An 11,747-nucleotide genomic window follows, 5' to 3' on the forward strand; every position below is an offset into this window, starting at 1 on the left:
AAGTCCCGGCAGGCCTGGCTGCCAGGACCTGCCGATAAAAAATGCTGAGCATTGTCTTCTTCTCTTTCAGTGCTGCGCACTATATCGGTAATTTCTTGTCGTCTTCTTTTCTTCTCCCCATTATCGGTCTCGATGTTACAAGCAGATGTAACAGGTTTTGGAATTGTAAGATGGAGGGTATTTGGAGGATGGGTAGATGTGTTGTGGTTGTTAGGTGTGTTACTGGCCTTAGAGTTGAGGGGTAGCTTAAAGTTATGTTTTTGCAGAGTAGTTTTTGTCTTGAATTTAAATGGTTTAGGGCTAAGGGAATTATTGGAGGGGTTGTCAATGGGAGTGAGGATTGGCTGGGGGTACCTAGTGTCAGCAGAAGCGGTATGTTGCGACTGTTTATTGTTATTGGCTAATTTTGGAGTTTGCATGGGACTGTTGAGGATAGTGGCCACTGTAACGCCCGGAAAATAAGTATATGCTTGATTTGGACGTTTGTGACGTTTATTGGAATTGTACCGTTTTTGGAGTTGTTTCAGTCGGTATTAGTTCGGGATGGCGGACTAATATTTAATTGAAGGTTTTCATATTTTTGGTACCGAAAATATTATTAAGGTAATATTCCGCGTTTTGGGGCGTTTGAACGATATTTGAGCGTAGGGGCATTTTGGTCATTTCCGCGGGATATATATTTTCTTTATAAGGAAAAAGATAGAAAGAAAAAGAAAGGAAAGAAGAGAAGAGAAAAAGAAGAGAAAGAAAGGAAGAGAGAAAGGAGAAGAAGGAAAAGAGAAGGAAAAAGTGTAGATTGGTGGATTCTCAACCGAATCGAGCTCCGATCGTTGCTATAGCAAGGTAAGGGGGTGAATCTAATTTATCTTGGATGTATGATTCTTATAGTCTTGTTCTTGTTCTTGTTCTTCTTGTTCCAATTTCCACAATTTTCTTGTGTGATCTTTGTTTGATCTAAGTTTGTTTGAGAATGATTGTGTGATGAATAAATGATATCCTTGTTGTGTTGTGGTGATTGATCATGTTTGTTTTCCTTTTCTATGGCTTGATTGAGTTTGTATAAAAAGTTAGGTTTTGGGATAGATTGGTGAATTAACCATGAAAAGTGTGATAATAGGTTGTTTCTATGGTTTGTATGTGTTGTATTGGTGTTGTAATGATGTTTTGGAGTGGTTTTGGTGGGTATAAGGGGCCTGGAACAGTTCTGGTGCGTTCTGGTTTTTTCTGGGTTTACGCAGGTCCGCTGAGCGGAGGTGGGTCCGCTGAGCGGAGGTTCTGGTGCAGAAAATTCTCTGCGAAGGTCCGCTGAGCGGAGCTGAAGCGGATGGCAGCTTTTTCTGTTTTTCCAAAACTTTGAAACTTCGTAACTCTTGAACCGTAACTCCGATTTTGTCGCCGTTCGAAGCGTTGGAAAGCTAACGCAATAATCTATATTATTATCTAATTAAACGATTCATAGGATGTAGTATCCCATTATTTTTATTAGGATCAAGTGATTAGTTGTGTAGTATGTTCAATTATCCAAACTTTGAAACCTTGTAACTTTTGATCCGTAGCTCCGTTTCGTACGCCGTTCGAAGTGTTAGGAAGCTAGTTGGATGTTCTATTTGATAGTGTAGGCTTGGTTAGCTTGTTATTAATGGGTTATGAGGTGTTGTTGATGAAAACACATAATTGTTTATATGCGCGATATGATGGGTAAATAATCATAGTGCTTGGTTGTAATTGATAATGATGTGTTGTGTGAATGTTATCGTAATGGTACGAGGTATGTGATTGGTTGTCGATAACATGAGATCATGTTCATATGTGTTATGTATTAATGAATGTTCATACTTGATATGTGACGATGTTTGGTTGTTTGTTGTTAACATGATGTGTGGCCTTATGGCAAGTAATTATTGTTATGAGAATGATGTAATATCATTGTTGAATTGTTGTTATTACAACTTGTGGATGATGTATTGATGAAGTTGTGGGCCGATGGCCAATATTAATTTGATGTGTATAAGTGTGTTATACGTTCATCTATGCCGATGTGGCCAGTATGTTTGAACGGTGAATGTGTGCTGTGTGCTTATTAATGCCTGTGTGGTAATTATGGTGTGATGTGATTGATAACGATGTTATTAATGGGTGATGTATCCTTTTGGATAGAATATAAACGGTGTAACGTGGGTATGTGACCGTGTTATATTGTTGATGATGTTGTTGTCGTGTAATAGAGTCATATATTTGCACAGCATAACATTTCATTACGTTAATGGCGGAATGCTATTAGCAGGTGGCCTGTATTGGCAATTATTACCAGTGGGGGCTTAATGCTCGGTAAAAAGGTGTATTTGCCCTAGTGGCAAGAGGTCATCAGTGGGGGCTAAATGCTCGATGACGTTTAGTCGTAGCTTGATGCTCGACAAAGGTGTATTTTCCTTAGGGAAAGAAGTCCCAGCATAATGCTCGGCAAAGGTGTATTTGTCATAATGACAAGGGGAGTTTTACTCCGGATTTGGTACCACATGCATATGCATAGTCGAGTCTCATTCATCATTGTCTGTCTGTATAATTTATGTTAGCATTCATGTGTCACATTACTTATATATTGATTGTGGTTGAATGAGTGGATTACTTTGTTGTATGATTCTTGATGATACTTATTGGCATTACTATAATTGTCATGCTTTCATTATGAATTATATTCTCACCCTTCTGCTGATTTGATGCTTGAGTGGCATCCTGCAGATTAGCCGCTTTGGGAGTCTTTTGGAAGAGGTAGTTCTCCAGTCGGTCTTGTCAGTTGCTCTGATACGTAACACCGGGGAGTCGGGAGTCTGTTGTTATTTATTTATATATGACTCTTTGAACATGTATAAGTGATAATGTGTTGATGTGTATTGTAAACACTTTATTTTGGAAAAACTCCTCTTTGAGAGTGAGAGCTATACGTATATATATATGTTCATATCTTCCGTGTGTTATGTATCATTTTATTGGCAGGTGTGTATGCTTTTGGCATCGTTGATGTCCGTTTATTTTCTAGGTGTTTGTTTGGTTACTTAGTGTAACATCCTAATTGTGTTGTATGAAATTTTAAATACTCTGATATTTTCTTGCCTAAATGCTTTGGGTAGAATTGGGGTGTTACATTAGTGGTATCAGAGCAGGTCGGTCTGTCCGGCCAGTGTTGTCTAATGTTGTTTAATTCCTCAGTACGTGATAAGTGTGTGGAGCACTGTCAGTACTTGTTGTGCCTCTGGTCGGATGTATGCAGGAGTGGTTTGAAGCTAAGTGGGGGAGAAGATATGCTTCTCGGATATGTTTCAGTTGCAAGATGTTAGTATGCTATTGAGGGCAGCAGTACTAGTGTTGTTGGACTTTGTTGTTTTCTGAAGTGAAGGCGACTTGGACTTAAGACTTTGGTTGTTAATCGAGTTGGAGTGTCACGGAGTAGATGTTGGTTAATTCTAAGGAATGGAATTTAGAAAGTTGTGATGCTCTAACGCTACTGATGGACTATGAAGTTGTTGTTTGAGTAGCCTTGTGTGAGGTGTCGTTGTTGGATCAATGACTAAGGAAATTATTGTGGTAGACTTGGTTGTAGGAGTTATTGACGTTGTTGGAAACATTTTGGAACTCGAGTGAGAATTAGGAGTATGAAGAGTTGAGTAGGATCTCGGGAATTTTATTCTTGGGATTTGGTAGAAGTGTTTTGGTATGTAGCTACCGGACATCGGTGTTAGCTGGTTTAGATGATCTTGGGAGATTTATGAATTATGGAATCATAGTGCTTTTGTGCTATGAGAAAAAGTTGGAAAAGAATATTATTAATGTTAGTACTGATAGTTTATACTCTATTATGATTGTCGGCTACCTATTGACAAATTGAGGACTTGATCACCCTTAATCTCTTGTTGATAGTAGACGGGATCGTACTGGACGTGATAGGCTTATCTGGCTAGTTTGATAATATTGGAAGTGAATGAGTCGGTGCAAGGTGGTACGACGTTGTTTATGTTGTCGACGACTTTGGATGTTCTTGAGGAAGAGCAATTGTGGGAATTGCGGATAGTTGTGCATTTGTATAAGTGTCTCTTGAAGGATTAATTGATTCATTGTCGAAAAGAGGAATTCTGTCCTGGAGTTCTGTTTTGACGGATTTAGTTCCTAGAACTATTGTTGTGTCGAGGGTTCCGTATCGGATGCCAACTTCTGAGTTGAAAGAGTTGAGGAGTCAACTTAAGGATTTTCCTGAGAAGAGGTTTGTTCGTTCGAGTGTGTCGCCGTAGGGTGCATGTGTTTTGTTGGTTAAGAAGGAAGGTTCTATCAGGCTTCGTTTCGATTTTAGACAATTGAGAAAAGTGACAATTAAGGAAAAGTATCCACTTTCGAGGATTGATATTTTGACGGATCAAGTTGGTTGGAGCTTGTTTGTTTTGCAAGTTTGATTTGAGGTATGGGTATCATCAGTGTGAAGATGATCATGCTAAGTATTTGAGAATTGTTTTGTCCATGTTGGGAAGAAGAAGTTGTTTGCTAAGTTTCCTTATGTGAGTTTTTGGTTGAATGAAGTGAATGTTCAAGGGGTAAGTGGAGGTTTATGCTTTATGCAAGTTAAGATTTTTGAAAGGATTTATCTGTCACAAGATTTAGAGTTGGCAGTTGTTATTTCTGTTTGGGAAATTTGAAGGCACTAATTATTCGGATCGAGATTTGTGTGTGTAAGTGACTACAAGAGTTTGAAGTATTCATTTGATCAGGACGAGTTGAATATGAGAAACCATTGCATACGTCTATGTCGATGATTCGAGTATTGTGATTGTTGAAACAGTTGTGAGATTTGAGTTGGGTGTGTAAAGAGACTTCTTCAGGTGTTGAGCTTTATATGTGAAAGCTTACTTATGGTATTCTTGATGAGATTAGAAAAGGTCAGGAATCGGATTTGAATGGGTTGATAAGATGACATTTATTAGTCAAAGGTAAAGATGGTGATCTTCGGATTGATAAGAACAATGTCATGGGATGTCATGATCAAGTTTGTATTCCTAATGTTCGGATTTGAAAAGAGGACTTTGGATGAGGTGCGTCGTAGTGATTTGAGTATTCATCCTGACGTACTAAGATATATCAAGATTTGAGAAGGTCATTTTTAGTGGCAAGGTAATGAAGAAGGATATGAAGGGATTTGTTTATTTGTGTTTGACTTGTCAGGAGTCGTCTGGTTTCATGTAACTGTTATCCATTCCTGAGTGGAAGTGGAATAGTATTTCTATGGATTTTGTTTCTGGTTTGCCGAGGATGTCGAATAATTGTGAGGCGATTTGGGTTATTGTGGATATATTGACGGAGTCTGCTCACGTTATTTCGATAAGAATGGATTAACCGATGGGAGTACTTGCAAGTTGTATACTGGTCAGACTGAGAGGACGGTTTGGTCACTTAAGGATCTATGAGGGCTTGTGTTGTGAAACAAGGATGTGTTTGGATTAGCTTTTTGCCTTTGATTGGATAATACAAAGACTTTTGTCTGGTGTGCAAGCTGACACAGCAGATTAAGAGGTTGAGTATGTTAAGAGAGAACGATGAGTTTCTGGTGAATACTAGAAGGAGCTGGAAGATGGTTATGGAATTGGTAAATCTATTTGTTTTGGGAAATCAGAGTGCGCATCGGAAGCGTGAAATGACACGGTTCGTATGTGTATGAATTGTTAGAGTTCAAATTATGGACAGTGGATGTGGTAGGAATTATAAGACCACCAGATGTTTTGGTTACATGTTTGACTGCTATGTCTTGGCATGGTTGTTTGGATGTTGTGCGGCCGGGTTGTTGTCTGTGTCTTGGTTATTTTCTTGTGTTTTGGTGTTAGTCGATGAGTGCATTGTATGGGCATTGCATCTCGTTGCCATTGTTGTGTTTTGGTTGTTTTGCTTTTAGCTAGAGTAATTCGTTGTTTGGCGCTGATTGAGTCGTTGCTTTCGTGGCTTGATAGTTGGTTAGTTGGAGGCAAGGGCGTATCCAAGTTGTTTGTGTTTGGGATATTTCCGAGGACGGAAATCTTCTAAGTGGGGGAGAGTTGTAACGCCCGGAAAATAAGTATATGCTTGATTTGGACGTTTGTGACGTTTATTGGAATTGTACCGTTTTTGGAGTTGTTTCAGTCGGTATTAGTTCGGGATGGCGGACTAATATTTAATTGAAGGTTTTCATATTTTTGGTACCGAAAATATTATTAAGGTAATATTCCGCGTTTTGGGGCGTTTGAACGATATTTGAGCGTAGGGGCATTTTGGTCATTTCCGCGGGATATATATTTTCTTTATAAGGAAAAAGATAGAAAGAAAAAGAAAGGAAAGAAGAGAAGGGAAAAAGAAGAGAAAGAAAGGAAGAGAGAAAGGAGAAGAAGGAAAAGAGAAGGAAAAAGTGTAGATTGGTGGATTCTCAACCGAATCGAGCTCCGATCGTTGCTATAGCAAGGTAAGGGGGTGAATCTAATTTATCTTGGATGTATGATTCTTATAGTCTTGTTCTTGTTCTTGTTCTTCTTGTTCCAATTTCCACAATTTTCTTGTGTGATCTTTGTTTGATCTAAGTTTGTTTGAGAATGATTGTGTGATGAATAAATGATATCCTTGTTGTGTTGTGGTGATTGATCATGTTTGTTTTCCTTTTCTATGGCTTGATTGAGTTTGTATAAAAAGTTAGGTTTTGGGATAGATTGGTGAATTAACCATGAAAAGTGTGATAATAGGTTGTTTCTATGGTTTGTATGTGTTGTATTGGTGTTGTAATGATGTTTTGGAGTGGTTTTGGTGGGTATAAGGGGCCTGGAACAGTTCTGGTGCGTTCTGGTTTTTTCTGGGTTTACGCAGGTCCGCTGAGCGGAGGTGGGTCCGCTGAGCGGAGGTTCTGGTGCAGAAAATTCTCTGCGAAGGTCCGCTGAGCGGAGCTGAAGCGGATGGCAGCTTTTTCTGTTTTTCCAAAACTTTGAAACTTCGTAACTCTTGAACCGTAACTCCGATTTTGTCGCCGTTCGAAGCGTTGGAAAGCTAACGCAATAATCTATATTATTATCTAATTAAACGATTCATAGGATGTAGTATCCCATTATTTTTATTAGGATCAAGTGATTAGTTGTGTAGTATGTTCAATTATCCAAACTTTGAAACCTTGTAACTTTTGATCCGTAGCTCCGTTTCGTACGCCGTTCGAAGTGTTAGGAAGCTAGTTGGATGTTCTATTTGATAGTGTAGGCTTGGTTAGCTTGTTATTAATGGGTTATGAGGTGTTGTTGATGAAAACACATAATTGTTTATATGCGCGATATGATGGGTAAATAATCATAGTGCTTGGTTGTAATTGATAATGATGTGTTGTGTGAATGTTATCGTAATGGTACGAGGTATGTGATTGGTTGTCGATAACATGAGATCATGTTCATATGTGTTATGTATTAATGAATGTTCATACTTGATATGTGACGATGTTTGGTTGTTTGTTGTTAACATGATGTGTGGCCTTATGGCAAGTAATTATTGTTATGAGAATGATGTAATATCATTGTTGAATTGTTGTTATTACAACTTGTGGATGATGTATTGATGAAGTTGTGGGCCGATGGCCAATATTAATTTGATGTGTATAAGTGTGTTATACGTTCATCTATGCCGATGTGGCCAGTATGTTTGAACGGTGAATGTGTGCTGTGTGCTTATTAATGCCTGTGTGGTAATTATGGTGTGATGTGATTGATAACGATGTTATTAATGGGTGATGTATCCTTTTGGATAGAATATAAACGGTGTAACGTGGGTATGTGACCGTGTTATATTGTTGATGATGTTGTTGTCGTGTAATAGAGTCATATATTTGCACAGCATAACATTTCATTACGTTAATGGCGGAATGCTATTAGCAGGTGGCCTGTATTGGCAATTATTACCAGTGGGGGCTTAATGCTCGGTAAAAAGGTGTATTTGCCCTAGTGGCAAGAGGTCATCAGTGGGGGCTAAATGCTCGATGACGTTTAGTCGTAGCTTGATGCTCGACAAAGGTGTATTTTCCTTAGGGAAAGAAGTCCCAGCATAATGCTCGGCAAAGGTGTATTTGTCATAATGACAAGGGGAGTTTTACTCCGGATTTGGTACCACATGCATATGCATAGTCGAGTCTCATTCATCATTGTCTGTCTGTATAATTTATGTTAGCATTCATGTGTCACATTACTTATATATTGATTGTGGTTGAATGAGTGGATTACTTTGTTGTATGATTCTTGATGATACTTATTGGCATTACTATAATTGTCATGCTTTCATTATGAATTATATTCTCACCCTTCTGCTGATTTGATGCTTGAGTGGCATCCTGCAGATTAGCCGCTTTGGGAGTCTTTTGGAAGAGGTAGTTCTCCAGTCGGTCTTGTCAGTTGCTCTGATACGTAACACCGGGGAGTCGGGAGTCTGTTGTTATTTATTTATATATGACTCTTTGAACATGTATAAGTGATAATGTGTTGATGTGTATTGTAAACACTTTATTTTGGAAAAACTCCTCTTTGAGAGTGAGAGCTATACGTATATATATATGTTCATATCTTCCGTGTGTTATGTATCATTTTATTGGCAGGTGTGTATGCTTTTGGCATCGTTGATGTCCGTTTATTTTCTAGGTGTTTGTTTGGTTACTTAGTGTAACATCCTAATTGTGTTGTATGAAATTTTAAATACTCTGATATTTTCTTGCCTAAATGCTTTGGGTAGAATTGGGGTGTTACAGCCACGGGAGTGTGGGTGGGTCCCGATGGAAATTGATGGGTAGCCAGGTGTACCGAAAATGTTGGGTTAATAGTGAGATTCTGTTTAAGGTTTGTTTGGTCTTTTTGGCTAGAGTGGGACAGGTCCGATTGGGTGGGCAACACATTTTGGAAAGTTGTTATTTGGCTGTTGGCTTGTGGCGGTAGTGGGGGACCAAGGGGATTGGATCCATCAATTATATGATTCACCAATGAATGCAGATCATCAGACTTTATATGTTTTGTTAATGAATGTTTCGTATACAATAGCTTTGGTTCTAAATAGTTATCCTCACTTAATTATCCTCACTTAGTCAACCAACCAATTTCAAGAATTATCTTTTCAAAAAAATCTACATCCTCACGTTTCTCAATTACTACAACATAAAAAGCAAGTTGTTTTCCCCTAGACATTTTCATAATTCTTCTCAACCATCAGATTTCCCTCCCTTTATTCTTAATTTATCAGAACCATACATTTAAAATATTTTTATCTCTCTCCTATCACTTCATTTCAGTTTAGCAAAAGTTACTCTCGCATCATCAATTCACTTGACATAGATCTACATTTCTTCTATATTTAGAAGAAAAAAATATATTTAATATTATTTTCTTAAAATATTATTATAAATATTTTTAAAAATATTATAAATAAATAGTAATACTGATTAACATTGATTATGAATATTATTACGATAAATATTTCAAAATTTATATTTTATTATTAGATCATAATAGATTTTGTTGTTTCTATAATATAAAATTAAATTATAAAAAATTGTTATTTTAATTTTTGTCATTATCAAAATTCTGTTTATATCTTTGACTTTTCTATTATTTATTGTTTTTTTATATTTATATTGTTTAACTTATTTATTTTTTTATAGTATAGTGATTATGATACCTACAATCTACTATAATATAGTGATTATGATACCTATAGTCTACTATACTTGATTATGATACTGTGTAATTGATTTATCACATCTTGAAACCCACATTTTTTTTCAAACTTCTAATCCCACTTTTCTTTTATTTTCAAAAAGTAAAACTCACATTTTCTAATCCCACAAAAATCAACATTAAAGAAAAAAAAAACAACACAGTAGGAAAAAGATTCATAGAGCAGGGATGTTATGAAGCTCGACGGTGGAGCAGATGAACGTTACAGGCGGCGCGCGGCGATCCGGCACGGTGGATGCCGGAAAAAATTTCCAGAACTTAAAATTGTTGTTGCTTCATCAGCTATTCCCGTGATTTTTTATCTCCAAATCTACAGCGAATCAAACCAAAATAAGTTTCAAGTTGATGTAGACATCAACTTTATAAGCATGGGATCAAAAGAAAATATATACTATCTACAATATAAGAAAAAAACATGCTGTGGAAAATACCGGAATGCCCCTTTACTTCTAAATTGCTCCACGTGGACATCTTCATTATCTTTCCCTATTCTAACTTTTGTTTCTTTCATTGCATGCTTTGAAAAGACAAAATATTTTTCAAAATCAGACTGCATAAAGTATCATCATTAGCCTGCAAACTGTTCTCATGATCAATGCATTTTTTTCAAAATCTTTTTTTCATTTCTCTCTCCCACTACCTTTTCATTTCTTTCTACCACTACCACTACTCTACCCACTTTATTTCCTTCTTCCTATTTTCTTTCTTCCACTTCTTCCCCTTCTTTCTTCATCATCTTCTTATTATATTTTTCTCTCTTTCAAAATGATTTACAAAAAAGGTTTACGAAAAAAAATTGTTTATGAAAATGGTTTATAAATATTTTGATTATTATTTCTTCTCCTTGTTTTTATTTTTTTAGAAATGATTAACAAAAATTATTTCTTCCAAAAATTCTTGCAAAAACTTGTCTTCATAAGAAGAAAAAATATTTTTATTGATGCATGGTTAATGATTGGTTTGACTCATTATTTTCTTCATCAACTTTTTAAATAGGTTTGTTGAGGAAGTAAGTGTTCATCTTCTTCATCCGAATTCAGGTAAGATTTTTTTATAGAAATTGTATATTTCGAATTTGTGATTGTCCTTCTCTTTTTTCTATTAATGTCGGTTGGTTTCTAACAATCTTATCCCCATTAACATGATAATTTTTGTTGTCTTACTTTGTAGCAGAGACTATTAGATAGAGGTTGAGGATGAGATTCTTGAAGAGTTGGAGTTTTGGGTTTGATTTTTTGATTTTGTTAATTGTATGTTGAAGGAATTTGTTAAAAAGGATGATTGTGTTCAAAATTTTGGTTGAAGTTCTTGATTTATTTGAGTTTGTGGATGAATGTGTCAGAAATGTGATTGAAATTTTGGTTGTTGTTCTTGATGTTTCTGGAAAATTTTGTGAATGGGGATGAATGTAGTGTAAGAGAACTTGAGGGTAGAGAGGAAAGAAGAGAAGAGAGAGAAAGAAAATATGAAAGAATGAGATAAAGATAGAATTAAAATCTGAGTTTAGGTGGGAAAGGATAAAATGAAATCCTGGAAGACCAATAAGGAGATGACACTAGGATGGAGAGATGAAATCATATAAAAATTAAAGAGAGTAGATATGACTAGAATCCTGAGCAATAAGTGGGAAACAAGATTTAGAACATGATGATGATATTGATAGCATCTATATCTAAAATATTAATAATTAATAAATATCTTTAATAATAATTTACTATCATAATTTTAGTAAAAATTTATTATCATAATTTTAGTAAAAATTTATTGTCATATATTTGGTAGTGCTGAGCAAAGAAATCATTATTTTTACGGGTACCTTGACAAGAATTAAATTTTTTTATAATTGTCAATTAATAACGAAAAACATAAAGAGTAAGTTTCAGCTATATTTTTATAGTATTTTTTTTAAAAAAATTATAGACCTAGATCTTTATCTTCTTTTCAAGTTAAGACATTTAAAAAAATTTAATTTTTTATTCTACTATTTAGATCTACAAA

At 35.9% G+C, this 11,747-nt stretch overlaps 1 long non-coding RNA gene across 1 annotated transcript; it reads left to right on the plus strand.

The window, feature by feature from the left end:
- The first annotated feature begins 10,175 nt into the window (after positions 1-10,175).
- On the plus strand, positions 10,176-11,065 carry LOC131635134 (uncharacterized). Its single transcript, XR_009293725.1, has 2 exons — positions 10,176-10,789; positions 10,923-11,065. It is a non-coding gene; the product is annotated as an uncharacterized LOC131635134 (long non-coding RNA).
- Positions 11,066-11,747: the final 682 nt, after the last annotated feature.

Source organism: Vicia villosa, unplaced genomic scaffold, assembly GCF_029867415.1.
Source record: "Vicia villosa cultivar HV-30 ecotype Madison, WI unplaced genomic scaffold, Vvil1.0 ctg.001436F_1_1, whole genome shotgun sequence".
Lineage (NCBI taxonomy): Eukaryota > Viridiplantae > Streptophyta > Magnoliopsida > Fabales > Fabaceae > Vicia > Vicia villosa.